Below are 15,335 nucleotides of genomic sequence, written 5' to 3'. Positions count from 1 at the left end.
TACTATAGCAGAAAGGCAAGCTCGGCTTTGGCCTTGCCTTGAAGTGAGTTTGATTTGGTGCTGCTGTTTCTTATGGATGCTCCTTAAATTGGCACATTACCACCATGAACTTCCAGTTCTCTGTCTGAAACATGAGTGTGTCTCTTGTTCTTCCAGCTTCGGAGTTGGTATGGTCTACAGGAAGAACAGACACTGGGATGCTTTGAGGATAATATAATGCCTCTAAAACATAATTGATTGTATTTAGTCAGGGATGAGGAATAATTCATCTTCCCCTACTATATTTGCCTTTTCAGCCTAGTTGTGCAAGAAATCTATGAAACATTCACCTTTTAGCATCTTTGCCTCGCTTTTAACAATGGTCAGCTAGTCTGCACAAGTAAATCCCCCCTGAGTTCTGAAAGCAGTGTAGAGATGTTAAATGTACTTGATATAGGAGATGAGCACACACTGACTCTCTCTTGGCTGAAGCACTAACAACTGATTTTTCAATTTTCTTTGGATATATATATATATATACACATACATGTATGTATATATATATAGATAAAATACCATATAATATATGGTATTCAAAACATTTTGTGAATAAAAATCTTTAGATGCTTAGCATTGTAATGTTGTTGCTTGGCACTTTATCAAAACAAAAGTTTGGTTGTTCATTTCTATGTTATTTCCTTCTCCAAGCATCTTGCAATTAAAGAAGTATCTATAAGCTATTAGTTTAATGAATAAAATAATTCAGTGCAAATAACTCAAAGATCTACATTAGAAATCCATACATCTTAAAGGATATCACATTCTTGCACACTTAATGTTACCAAATGTCTCAAGGACTACCCCAATATTTGTATTTAATTAAAGACCATATACAGATTTTTAAATGTATTTCATATATAATGTTAAAGTGACTGACGCATTGGAAAGTTTATGTAAAACTCCAGATTCTTTTCTTTTAATGAATTTATGTATTAGATTTTAAAAGCAACAGAACTAGAGATTTAAAAATTCTAAATGGACTTTATAGAATTGTTACTTAACATAACATCTATTCTACTAATAATTAGTGAGAGTCATAAGGTAAGACAGAACAAGCACTGCAAGTGATTTGTTAATTTTATTAAGGTCACAGTTGTATAGTACAATAATTTGAAAACACTTAATATCAAATATATTTTATCATCAATAGGTGTCATCAATAGGTACCTGTAATTTATAAAACAATTGTATAAGCTATATTTCCAAACCCTACATCATTTCATTATTATCTTTATAATACTATGTAATTATTGGGGCAGAAACTCTAGTATTTATTATTAATTTTTTTTGACACAGGGTGTCTCTGTGTAACTCTGGCTGCCCTGGAACTCTTTCCATAGACCAGCCTGGCCTTGAACTCAGAGATTCATCTATCTCCACCTCCCAAGTACTGGGACTAAGAGCATGTGACTCCCAAGTGCTGGGATTGAAGGTGTGTGCCATCACCGTCTGTTTAAGTGGGGCAGAAACTCTAAATAGGGGATTTTTTAAAAATATAATATGAAATTTCAAATAGCAATTTTGAGAAATCATAACAGTGACATCAGTAACTTTCAAATTTTATTGACCCTAAAGTTGTAGTACTTTTAACCTGTTAATACTTTGTAGTTGAACTAAAATTCCTAAACTACCATTGCTATTAATGAAGAGTTTACATGTACAAGAAATACAAATCACAGATACAGAGTCATGATGTAACCAACCTGCTGTGAATAGACGACATCCAAACTTGAAGATACTTTCTGTATAGCTAATCCAGGAATCAATCTATCCTAATCCCACCTCTATATATACTCAGAATATGTATACTGGCCTACAGTTGTGCTAAAAATACATCTACTTTATATCAAACTGCTGAATTACAGTGTGATTAATAAACACTGTATTTAATGTTAGAAATAGAATGGTTCTAGGTATTTTTACTATTAATGTAAATTACAATTGTTATTAAAGTCCTGTAAAGTTGAAAAATCTAAGTTGAACAGTCTTAAATTGGGGGCAATACACACACATACACACACATATAATGTTTCACAAATTAATAAAATGTAAATATTGAATGATGTCATAAATATTTTTTTCTCTGAAAGGAATTTGTTTGTACAATTTAGTTCATGATTAAATATACTATAACCATGTCATTTCACCATAGTACGTTTTGAGAAATGCATCATCAAGTAATTCTGTCATTATGGGAATACCATCAAGTGTATTGTAATGAAGGTATCTGCATCAGTGGCTGACAGAGTCCTACAGCACTATGAGTGAATATACAGTCAGCTATTGAGCAAAATATGTGGTACACGACTATTTACTTAATAAATTGTCCAAGTATACACACATCTATCAGTTTATATATCACTAATCCTAAGAGAAATTTATTATGGAGAAGAGTTTTTAAAAAGAGTCTTTTTTTCCTTTCAATTCTAATGAATAGGTCTAGCCTTTAGGCACTTTTTAAACTATAATTTTACTCCGAGGTAATGCAGAAGAAAGGCAGTGTAACTGTGTAACTCGGGGTATTTGTTAAATGAATTCTTTACATGAAAGTGTTATGCAACTCAATTTATGATAAAGCTTGACATAAATATAATTGAAATCAGCAATTAGCTATTTTTAAAAACCTGGCTAATATTCTCCTGGAGTTATGATGGTGAAGACAGATGAATAAATGTCAGATCAGATTTGGTTTTCTGACTTTAAAAAAAAAATCACAGCTCCTTTGGTCCATGTTCTAGTTTGAGCTCAGCAATTGAGCTCAGGAACTAGAATTCCTTCTTAGATTCTAGGACGAGAGAGCAATCTGCCAAGAACAGAAAAGTGTGAGCATCACAGGGCACAGTTGGCCCCTCCCTTTCTCTCCACATTCTCTAACATAAAAAGTAAGGGATCCCGATGATGTTCAGTAGCCATGGCGATGTCTGAGTTCTAAAACACTCAGTTCAATTAGGACTAGAAAGGCACTGTGACACACGGCCTGAAAAACAGACAGACGAGGAAAATTCCTTTGCATTGGACGATGTGTCACTCAAAGGAGAAAATCGGATGAGAAGGGCAGAAACACTTAGTTGCTGAAAAAAACAATCTAAGTTAGTATGCTGTTCACCCTAAAAGACCACAGTGTTCAGGCCTTTGTTTTCCCCTAATTGAGTAGTAGTAGTAAGTCAGTAATACACATTTATTAAACATTTAAATAAATATCTATAATTCAGGTTTTATACAGTACATGTGCAGATATTAAAATGCAACTATGTTTTCTTTGTAAAAATTGATTCAGAAAACATATATTATTCAAATTTTAATGAAATTCAACTTTGTAGTGATCAAGTATTTGAAATAGAAAGGTCATGAATATAGACACACACATAATCTATAAATATTTATTCACATAAAACTAACTAAAGAAAATTAGCTTATAATGTACATAGAACACTTCTCTTCATCTGTGATAAATGTACAAATGCAGAAATGTGCATCTTTCACAGAGGTATTTTCCTTGTTCTCAAGGCAACATTTTAGAAAGAGACTAGGCCCCATGTCCAGCCTTTGATGAATGTCTGATGAATTTCCTATGCCCATGTATTGGCTTCAAATTGAGGAGATATTCACTAATGACGTATGCTTTTCACCCAAGGTAATGATGGTATTCTATCCCCAGATAAACATAAAGAGATCATTAATCCCAGTGAATCTATGAAAGTGCAGCCAGAGCTGTCAATCACCACAGACATCTCACTTACAAATTATTTTTAATAAAGTATATGTGTATGGGTTTGTATGTAGGTATGTGCATGTGAGTACAGGTGCCTGTAAAGGCTAGAAGGGAGCACTGGATACCCAGAAGCTGGAGTTACAGGTAGTTGTTAAGTTTCTGGGTGTGGATGCTGGGAAACAAACTTGTGTCCTCTGAATGGGCAATATGCACTCTTAAGAGTTGAGCCTTCTCTTGAGCTGTGACATACTAATTTTGAACTATGATTTGCATACTATAGAATACATAAAGCCTTTGATGGTTTTTGTACCAGTTTCATTAAGCACAAATAAATGATCCATGTAAATAAGATAAAGCCGTTCAACAACAACAAAAAACTGAAAACTACTTTTTAAGAATTAATAGTCATCGTATCAGAGAATTTGTGTTTCAGGCATTGCATTTTTAAAATACTAGTTTAAAGTTCTTGTTAATTAAATCTAATTAGCTGTAGCTAGCAATGAACCATTCTGTGAATATTAAATTTTGTGAGCTTCAAATATAAATACATGTAACAGACCAAACCCAGCTCTGTTTCATGTACCATATAGTTACAGATCAATTTTCCTTTTTGATAATTTAACTATTTTGATAGCTATATAAAATTTCACCAATTTTTACACATTAAAAAGGTATGTTCAAAATGCATTGTCATAAATTCTCAAAAAATTAAATAAAAAATTGTTTTAAAAATCTTTGTCATTTCCCCAGATGATGAGCAGCAGTCACTTAAGGTCTTGTCTGAGGCAGATGTAGACATTAATAGTGTTTATGGACTCAAGCTATCCTTTCCTTAGGGATTCAACACTGTCACTGGAAAAAGAAAACAGCAACTGTGTTTCTCCAGGGAAGGGGCAGCTCCACCTCTTCAGGGCGCTTGGCTTCTGAAATCAACACCCCCACATAACATCCTCACTGCCACCTGATAGTCGGTGGCAAGTGGGAGTGGACATCCGACATAATTCAGAGAGGAAAGAAGGTGCCAGTCACTTGAATCAGATTATCCCATCAGTTGCCTGGAAGTCAAAAATAGAAGCTGAGTCTAATTCCCACAGGACTGCAGGATCAGAGCCCATTGCTTTGAAATAGCACCCCAGGAGGCTCAGGCATGCTCAAATAACTCACCTTCTAGCAGATGAATTACAAACGCAATTTCATTTGACACATGGATAACCTAAGTGGTTGACCAAACTACTCAAAATAAAATAAAATAAAATAAAATAAAATAAAATAAAATAAAAGGAAAGGGAACTGGAGAGCCCAGTGGCCAGTGTACATGTTTTAACTCATCTCAGAAATGACTGAAGAGCTGCATTAGAATGCTGTATAAAATTACTGTCAATTTATTTGAAGGAAAAAAAAACCATAAAGCAAAGAAACCCACACTAAACATATACTCAAGCAACCTGAAATCAACTCAACTTCTTCCTTTCATGACATTTCACTGCCTTCTCGTCTCATTTCCCATGCTGCTTACTAGGAAGGAGAATTTAAACACTGCAAATATTTTGTGTAACAGGTTACTGGCTTTTCTCTCTAAGATAATCGAGACATCAAGCCCCATCCCCCTGTTCAATGAGCTTGTCTTCCATCAGATCATTTTGCATTTGGGGGTGAATTGTGACTTCACAATGTCACATGATGGCATTACAGGTCTACTGGCTCAAATCGCCATTTAAGTGGAATTGAATTCAAATGAGTAGGTTTTGGCTTGAGAGAGAGGCGGGGGGCGGGAGGGGGAGGAGGCATAGGTTAGAAGAGAGTGTCAGATCCCCTGGGACTGAAGTTATAGACAGTTGTGAGCCATGTGTGGGTGCTGGGAATTTACCCAGATCCCCTGGAAGCCTGGAAGAGCAGTCAGTGCTCCTCTTAATGGCTGAGCTCCAGCCCCAGTTTTTAACTATTGAGAACCGTCAAACGAGATGACACTTGGATACACGGCCCTGTCAAAACTTCACTTGAGGAAAATGCTAACATAGTCTTTTCAGAATAAATCCTTCTCAAAAACCAGCAAGCACACTTTATAATTAGAAACAAAAACGTGTGATTTTTTTTCCCAAAAATCTGATATTACTGACATACTACCAGTCAGTAGTGAAAATCTGCTAGTCTTTAAAGATAAGCTCAAGTTTGAGGACTAGGAAAGATTATTACCAGCGATTCTTTTTGATATCCACCAGCTCTTCAGGCACTTGGGCGTATTCTATCAGGATTAAGTTTGCAATTGCATGAAAATATTGAGGTCTGGCTGTCCCCTTCCTATATTACAGTTATCAAGAGAAGCTGAGCATGAAGGAACAGGGATGAAAGCATAAGAAAAGGCAATAAAGATATTATTGACTTTTCTATTTATTCAGTTAAATTCAAAGTTACACAACATAAGGATTCAGTAGATTGCATGCACTGCAGCTATAATCTCAACGAAAAGCTTAAAGCTTGTACCTTTTTTTCTCATAGAAGCTGCCATGTATTGTTTAAGAAGTATTCATATTCATATAGGCAAAGGTCAGAATAGGTATTTTAAGATTGCTCTTCTGAGAAATAAGGACAACAGCAAGTAAGAAGAAAACTGTCCATCAGTAAGTCTCTCCACCTCTAGCAACAAAGGAAAAACATCCATAAAATATCACTGTTATCTGTCTAGGGCCTACTTTGTGGAATGATTTTGTTCATTAAATATAAATTCTTGCAACCAATTAGTTTCAAATGTCCCTTAAATATATTTCACAACATTCATTCTTTCATCTTTATATTATAGTGTTGCTCCTCCAATGCACAAGACAACCAAGGCACACTTATGCAGTCAGTAGTTACATCCCCTAGTTTCATTGATGCTTTCGATATTCCAAACACTGGATAATTCAGGTTAAGTACTAGCTGGTGAATTTTTTAATTGTGTTTCAAGAAAAGAAAGTGGGAAACAGCTCTTATCAAATTGGCATAGGAGATAACTTCCTGACCAGAACAGCAATAATGCAGGAACTAAGATGAACAATTAATAAATGGGACATGAAACTGAAAAGCTTCTGTAAGTCAAAGGACACTGTCAATAAGACAAAATGGCAGTATACAGAATGAGAAAAGATCTTCACCAACTTCATATCTGACAGAGGGCTAATATCCAATATATTAAGAACTCAAGAAAATAGACATCAACAGATTAAATAATCCAAACAAAAAAAAATGGTACAGATATAAACCGAATTCTCAATAGAGGAATCTCAAATGGCTGAGAAACACTTAAAGAAATGTTCAGCATCAGTAGTCATCAAGAAAATGCAAATCAAAACAACTCTGAGATTCCATCTTACACCTGTCAGAATGGCTAAGATCAAAAACACAAGTGACAGCTCATGCTGAAGAGGATGTGGAGCGAGGGGAACTCTCCTCCACCACTGGTGGGAGTGCAAACTGTACAATCACTTTGGAAATAAATGTGGAGATTCCTGAGAAAATGGGGAAGAGATCTACCTCAAGACCCAGCTATACCATTCCTGGGCATATACCAAAAGAATGCTCCATCCTACCACAAGGATCTGCTCAACTATGTTCACAACAGCTTTATTCATAATAGCCAGAAACTGGAAACAACCTAGATATCCCTCAACCTAAGAATGGATAAGAAAACGTGGTATATTTACACAATGGCGTATTTCTCAGCTGTTAAAAACAAAAAATGAAAAAAACAAAAACAAACAGCTGGTTTGTGGTGGCACACCCCTTTAATCTCAGCATTCATGAGGCAGAGCCAGGTGGATCTCTGAGTTTGAGGCCAGACTGTTCTAAAAAGTGAGTTCCAGGACAGCCAGGCCTACACAGAGAAACCCTGTCTCAAAAAAACAAAAACAAACAAACAAACAAAAACAACATCTTCAAATCTACAGGCAAATGGATGGAAGTAGAAAAAATTCATCCTGAGTGAGGTAACCCATACCCAGAAAGATAAACATGATATGCACTCACTTATAAGTGGATATTAGCTCTAAAGTAAAGGATAATCATGGGACAATCCACAGACCCAGAGAGGCTACGTAACAAGGAGGGCTTAAGTGGGGATACAAGGATCTCCCTGGGAAGAGGAAATAGAATAGATCACATGGGTGGATGGTTGGCGTTGGGAACAGGAAGGATCAGGTTGAGGTAGTGTGAGAAAACACTGGGAGAAACGTCTGGAATTGGGGTGAATTTGAGGTGAGGTGCAATGGAAACTAGAATAACACTAGCAAAGAAAGTAATGGGGACACAGAGCCTGAACCAACCATCTTCTGTAACTGGAAAGGCCTCAAGTGGAGGGATTGGGACGCCCACCAAGCCACAAAAACTTTGACCTACAGTTTTTCCTGTCTTCAGAGTGTTCTGGGACCGGAGCTTAGCAGAATCTTCATCAAAGAGACCAGAGAGACTTCATCCAGCAACTAATGGGAGAAGATGCAGAGTCCCACAGCTAATCATTAGGCAGAGCTTGGGAGTCCCGAGGAGGACGGGGAGGAAGGATCTGAGGAACCAGAGGGGTCAGGGACACCAGGAGAACATGACCCACAGAATCAATTGACTGGGACTTATGAGGGTTTGCAGAGGCCAAGGGGCCTGTAGGGGTCTAACTTAGGTCCTCTGCATGTGTGTTATGGCTGGGTAGTTTGGTGTTCCTGTGAGATTCATAACAGTGGGAGTGGGGGCTGCCTCTGCCTCACCTGCCTGCTTGAGGGATCTTTTTTCCTTTTGTGCTGCGTCATCCAGTCTTGAAGTGATGGCATGGCCCTGGTCTTATTGTATGTAGCCTGTTATGCTTGTTAGGTTGATGTCCCTGGGAGACCCGCTCTTTTCTGAGGGGAGGTGGATTTGGGGGAGAGTGGAGGTAGCGGGGAGAGACTGGGGGAAGGAGGGAGGGGAAACTGCAATCTGGATGTAATAAATGAGAAAAACAAACAAAAAGAAAAACTAAAAGGATATACCAGGAAGACAAAGTAGATTTACCATAAAGCTAGTCCATAAATTTGAACTTAAAAAACAGATCATGCTTTAGATTAGGCTAGATACAATGATCCATTTCTGGAACTTGAGACAAAGAAAAAATTGCTACAGATCATTTTACATTAATTCATCGTTGTTAGAAGACTTGACATCTGTGATGCACTGGCACTATCCTGAAATGACAGAATATGTGAGACTTGAAATCTTCCAATATTTATGCAGAGTGTTTTCCTTTGCAAACTACAAATGAAAAAATGTGAGACTCTCTCCTTACTCAGATTATGCTAGATGGATTCCCTTTTATTACTTGGGTTCATTTGCAAGATTGTTGGAACTGGTTCAGTCATAAACATAAATACTATCTGCTGAAGAAGATCACAATTTTCATAATTAGCTTACATATTCAAACCTAAATGTTTACGCATACTTCCAACAAATGTAAAATGCAGTAACTTTTATGTTATATATAAACAAGATATATAACTTTATGTTATATACATATAACTGTTATGTCCATAACAATATAACCATAGCTTGAAATCACAAGACAACTATGAACTTAATACATACTTACAAACTGTTTTTGACTGAATAAATTATGGCATACACATAGGAAACTGGTAAATATTATTAATTTTCTAAATAGCATTATGCATGTTAGAAACATAATGTACTGAAAATGTTCTGCAACTAAAAATTACAAAATCCAGTATATGCATAGAATAAAATAGCTTTAAATTAGAATGAAATCCTGACACAGTGGTATGGATGAACTCTGAATGCATTGTGTTAAGTCTAAAAGCCAGACATAATAAGACAATTAGTGTAATATTTCTATTTTTATGACAAAATAGACAATTTTATAGGCACAGATACAGAGAGTACTAGGGACTGAAGGGTACAACAAAGACTGATGGATTACTATTTGACACACACAGAGTCTGTTTAGGATGATGAAAAAGTTCTGAGAATGGATAGCATAGTGTTTGTAGAACATTTCAAATGTATGCAATTAAATGAGTTAAAATGGTAAACCCATGTGTTATGTAATTTCAAATCTTACATAGTTAAATTACTATACTAATTTTAAGATACATAAAACTTACATACAATATATATGTTCCAGTTTCCCATAAGTGTGTACAGTGTCACATTTTTAAAAATTACAAAATATACTATAAAATTTCAAGAGTGGGGATAGTCGAAGGTTTTTTAAAAAAATTACACTAAGTTGTTGTGCTTATACAATGTCATATTTTGGCTAGAAACCAAAAGATTTAGGGGGAATGTAGAGAAAGTGACAGCTGAGGGTGTCCTCTTGAGCTTTCAATCTCTCCTTCTTGATTTTTTTTTTTTTGTTGTTGTTGTTCTTATGACACCTGTTTGAATTAACAGCAGCTGTGCCAGCTGGTTCCAGCCTCATACATTCCAGCTGAGAATTTATTCAAGGTTATATGTGTCTCCTTACACTGGAACTTGTTTGGCAGATGAACATAATTTATCATTGTTTCCTTCACTTGACAAAGACAAATAAATTTCTGCAGCGAGCAATATTAAGAATAAATTACAAATGAAGGAGATATATTTTTTCTAATGATAAATGAGTGTGTCTCAAAGTAGACTACAGCAGTCAACTTCTGGCAGTGTTCCTCTACACATTTGTCAACACAGTAATCTAAGTATGAGTCCCTTAGTCATGAAAGATCCATGAACATTTTCCCTGGATACACATAGCTGAGCACTGTAAAATTTGTTGCTGGTAATATGCTGATTTTAGTCCCGGACTTTGTTTTGTATGTCTGCATTTGATAAAGAGACAGTGCATCTTTACATGAAAGGTTAGTGTAAGACATAAAAAAAACAGTAGGGATTTAGACAAAGGAGAAGAAAGCTTATCTCATCAGAGAAGGCATCGTGGAAGAGCCAGGGGCATCTGTGAACAAGACCTGGCAGGACAGCTAAACATGCCTGCTATTAGGAGGCATGTATAGGAATGAATTCACGTATGGCTGGGCATTGGTTACTTTGAGAGGGTTAGTGAGCTGAATGAAGAGCTCTCACTCTGCATGGTAAGTATTATTTATCATAAATACTGAAAAGGTAGAGTATTGCAGACCTCTGTCCATTAAGGCACCACTAGTAATATTCAAAGTAGCTTTTTGTGTTTGTTTGAGATAGGGTTCCCTACTTTAGCTCAGAACTCCAATATAACACCATGTTCCCTACTCATTCTCAGTAGAGGAACTGGATAAACAAAATGACATTTATTCCTGTGTCTTTCTTTTCCATTTTTTTCATTATTTCAACTCAAGGCTATTTTAAGTGCAGCAAATGGCAGCAATACAAACCACGACATACTCTTTTGTCATGAGAAGTCAACTCTGACCTCGCAATTTGCCCCTGCTCAGGATCTGCTATAACTGCCTGCTAGACATAGACAGTGTCCATGGGGTGCGAAAGCAACTGATTGACTTCAATTCTATCTTGTCAAACATACAGGAATGCTCACAGCTCATTTAGCACTTAATTCTGTGAAGCATTCTATTCTCCATTCCTTCTTCATTTCTGAACACCAACCAGCTAATTCATTCTCTTTTTCACCCAAGAAACTTGCAAAGTAAAGGAAATACAGTGATAAATCAATTCTAGTCAAAGCACCGTTTATGCGTGAGTGTGAGTGTATGTGCGTGTGGAACTGTGTGTGTGAGTGTGTGTGAGAGTGGGTGAGTTTCTACTTAGAGCTCTAAGTTTATAAATATTTCTCAAAATTGTTTAAACATAACAAGGTCCATATCTGGAGTTCCATATGTGTCCTGTCCTCCTCATTTGTACCAGAATGAAAATGACATCTTTAAGTTGTCTTCTTCCCTACAAGGTGCCTCTGACTCCAGTCCTTCACTTAGTAGATTTGTTTAGAGTGACAACATTGGCAGGCATCCTACCAGCTCACCAAGCACCAGCCCCTTGATCCTGAACTGATTTCTTTCCTCAGAAACCAAATAACAGTGTCTTAGAATTTTTAACCACTATTGGGATGTTCTCAGATAGCTCTCTCTTAACCAAAACATATGGCTCTTAGCATTATAGAAATTGTTTTTAGTCTTGTAGGATCGAGTGATCATTATATAATCGGACTTAGACTTAGAAAGCATTGAGCTAAGTTTTTAAAAAGGGATTATATTTATTATAAAATTAGTTATTTTTCAGAAGAAAATGATTGATGCATTAAGTATTTTTGAATCACTAAAGGTTATGGTAGTAAGGACTTCCCTCCACCCCCAAATCTTATTCTTTGTTTCCTTTACTAGAAGATGTTATTGAGTCAAAACTCTAGAATCTCAAGTGTTAAATACCTGAAATATAAACCACGTTCAAAACACAACAATAAACAAACAGAAATGGCCCTCAGTTCCTGAAAATCCCCGCGACAGTTTGTGGAGTGGACCATTTTGTGGTGGGCATCCCCTCCCTCTGCTTGGATACTGAGAGCGGAGACAAAGGAACAAATCCAAATCTTCCTAGAGTGCATTTCTCACAAGGAATTTGTAATTAGAAAAGTAATACCAGTGCACACTAGAATTAGCCTGACTTCAGAGAATTCGCACTCTGGGAAGGAGAGACAAGCAACCGTGACATTTTAGGTTAGATTTTGTCCTCCTCTTCATTGCCTTATCACCTTTCCTCCTGAAGGAAACGGCATGGCTGTTGAGTCAAACCGCTTTTCCAATTTCAAGTGTGGGGATGACAGATCATTAAAATTAAATGGAATTTTGGCTCATGGACTCCCCACAGTCTGGCTTACTGTAACGGCTCTGATGGTGAGGCACACATCTACAGCACCCATCACAGCCATCTTAACGTGTCACATCATATTCAGATGTATGCAACTAGGTGACAACAGGAATAAAGACTTGGGCTGGGGGGGAGTGGGTGCGGGGGAGGGGGGGGACTGGCAGCCAAGGCTCAGAATGTGAGGACCCTATATAGAGGAGACAAACCTGGGATGATCAAATAATCCACGCCTGGGATTGGGCAGACCGCCAGGCTTTCTGTCTGCCAATGGGAAAGCCCCATTTGGAGGTTATTGAGGAATCCTAGCACAAGCACGCTACTTATTTTTTTGGAATGGTTGCCCCAAACTCTGATAGCTAATTTTCTTACAACTCGGAGAGCTACATTTTTTTTTTTAAGAGAACTAGATAGACTGCTATTTCCAGTGTTCCTCTACCCATGGCTGTACAGAGAACACTGGCTGCAGAGCCCAATATAGTCTGTTTTCCCACCCAAGCCGTTGTGACTATCCAACCAGAGTGACTGCAAGAACGGCAGTTAGAGAAAACCATGTTGGTCCTGAGCGGAAAACAGGGCATTTTATTCTATGCGTCTGGGGAAAGTACACCGGTGATAGTATGTTAAGGAATACCCAATAAGGAACCCTGTGAGAGGCAATGCCCTTTTTGGGTCCTTGATGAAGTCAGCCACGGAATTGGAGGAGCATGAGAGATGGTGAGTTGACCTGTGAGTAGATACAGCATCTCTGTAAATTAATGAACTGAAATTGACAGGGAAGATGAAAATGAAGGGAGAAAGTGCCAAGTGCAGCCCACAGCAAGCAGAACTCGGAGGAGAGCGAAGTTTTCCCTCCACCCAGACTCCCAAAGGCACAGCATTGAAGCGAGCAGGTGTTATGACATTGAGGTGAGCGAAGAAACACTCTGATACCAGGGATGGCAGAGAACCGAAGAAGACACATAGAGGCAAGATTACTGACGGCTTCCCCAACTGCTTCCAAGGACATGGTGCTCCCAAGCCAGGGAGTGAATGATCGAATGAAGGTGGAAGACACAAAGGTAAAACGGGCACTCAGACTGTTTCACATTTCGAATCCTCCTTGGTGTCTAAACCAACATGCTACGGAAATGGTTGATCACCTTTAAGAGCTGAAAGCTGAAAGCCCCTTTGTTTGCTCGGGAACATCTCCCCTCCCATCTCCAAAGCAAGGCTGATCAACCTTTCACTCCCTTACTCCTTTTCCCACTGCAGAATGCAGCAGGGTTATCTCTTCTTTCCGGGTCTTACAAAGCCAGTCATCACCCAGGCGGAAAGCCCGGCTCAGGGCGGCCAGCGCGGGCTAGTGGCTCACCTTCAGGATGGAGAGGCGCGTCCTGGCTGCCCCGGGCTGCAGTCCCGCCGTCTGGCCGCGTGTGCTGGGATCTATGGGCTCGCGCGGCCCCCGCCCCACCTGCAGCTGCAGCCGCCGCTGGCTACTCCAGGCGGGCCGCATGAAGTCATCCCCCGCCGGAGCAGCGCACTTGGTGCGAGCCGCGGGGGGAGACGCTCCTCTCCGGGTGGCAGACCACCGCATCTGCCAGCTGCACCCGACACACACTGCTCCCCCGCGTGAAGGCTGATCTTCTGTGAGCGATTTTGCACACCAGGCATTGCCGGATTGTGCAAGAAAAGAGAAGGGACAGACAGACTCTCTCTGTCTTTGCTTCCCGTCCTCCCCTGTCACTGTGGCTGTTTGGACAGCTCCATCTGACTGTGTGGGTTTCCCAGCCTCTCCATCTTCCTTATCAGTACTGTTCATTTCGCTGAATTTGAGGGCTGATTGTCTATTGAGATAAACAGTCAAATACTCCGGAAAAAAAAAAAATTCTAAGTGGGCAATCGGTCTTTTTAAATACAGTACAGCACGATTCACTTGCTTTTCACACACACACACACACACACACACACACACACACACACACACACACACACCAGTTACAGCAGTTATAGCAGGTATGAAAGCTGAACGCTTTGGAACTCTTATCTTCCTGCTATTGTGATAGAATGGGGTTCTCCCAACTCAGTGAAGAGGGGCAGAACACAGAAATCACCCAAGGACACAGAGAAGGGTCATCCCAGGATTTTAGGGCTGTTCGCTAGTGGACAGAGGTGCTGCCCAACACCCTACTCTCTCCCTCTGCTCTTCTTACCCACCAGTCCCTGCATTTTGGGGAAACTGGGTGAAAGCTATAATATTTGAAAATCAAGAGTCAGAATTCACATCTACAGATGGCTGTGACTCCTAAAGGATTTCTCAGAATTTCCCTTAGGGAAAAATAAACGTCGGGGTTTACACAATCCTCCTGTCCTTGTCTCTTTAAATTAGCAGCAACTATTAAGGTTGTTATGTTTCTCCCTCCATGCTCCTGCTTTTTTTCTTTGCAAGTTACTGACCAAATCAGCGGTTTAGGGGCTTGGTGGCAGCTGAGGATTTTCAGTCTTTGCTGCTTGGCCAGGGTTTCTTTCCCCACCAAGTCAATTCCAAGCAGGGATTTTCCTTATCACCAGCATTCTGCAGGGTGGAGGTTCCTCATTCGACTCATATTGGCCTTCCCCATGATTGTTACATCATGTGAGTATTACCCTGGGAGTCTGGCCAGTGTCTTACACTGAAATTGCACAAGGTCACAGAAGATACTAAATGAAAACTTGCTCCTCCTCTATCAGTTCCAGAACAGAGGAGGCAGGGTAGCCAACAGAGATAACAAGCAAAATAAAACAAAATTAATAAGTCAGAATTTGG

At 38.8% G+C, this 15,335-nt stretch overlaps 1 protein-coding gene across 6 annotated transcripts in view; it reads right to left on the bottom strand.

Annotated features, from left to right (window-relative positions):
• Pkia (cAMP-dependent protein kinase inhibitor alpha) overlaps nt 1–14,416 on the bottom strand; it is a 73,513-nt gene extending 59,097 nt beyond the window's left edge. For 2 of the 6 annotated variants that reach the window (XR_013048944.1, XR_013048943.1), the window contains exon 1: nt 13,905–14,366. The gene's annotated coding sequence lies outside the window, so the exon portion shown is untranslated. Of the gene's footprint in view, nt 1–13,904 lie in introns of all 6 variants that reach the window. The other 4 variants (XM_076563786.1, XM_076563785.1, XR_013048945.1 and 1 more) reach the window with 3 other exon arrangements.
• Nucleotides 14,417–15,335: the final 919 nt, after the last annotated feature.

The sequence above is a fragment of the Peromyscus maniculatus genome, chromosome 2 (genome assembly GCF_049852395.1).
Source record: "Peromyscus maniculatus bairdii isolate BWxNUB_F1_BW_parent chromosome 2, HU_Pman_BW_mat_3.1, whole genome shotgun sequence".
NCBI lineage: Eukaryota > Metazoa > Chordata > Mammalia > Rodentia > Cricetidae > Peromyscus > Peromyscus maniculatus.
This window is presented reverse-complemented; position numbering and strand designations above follow the sequence as displayed.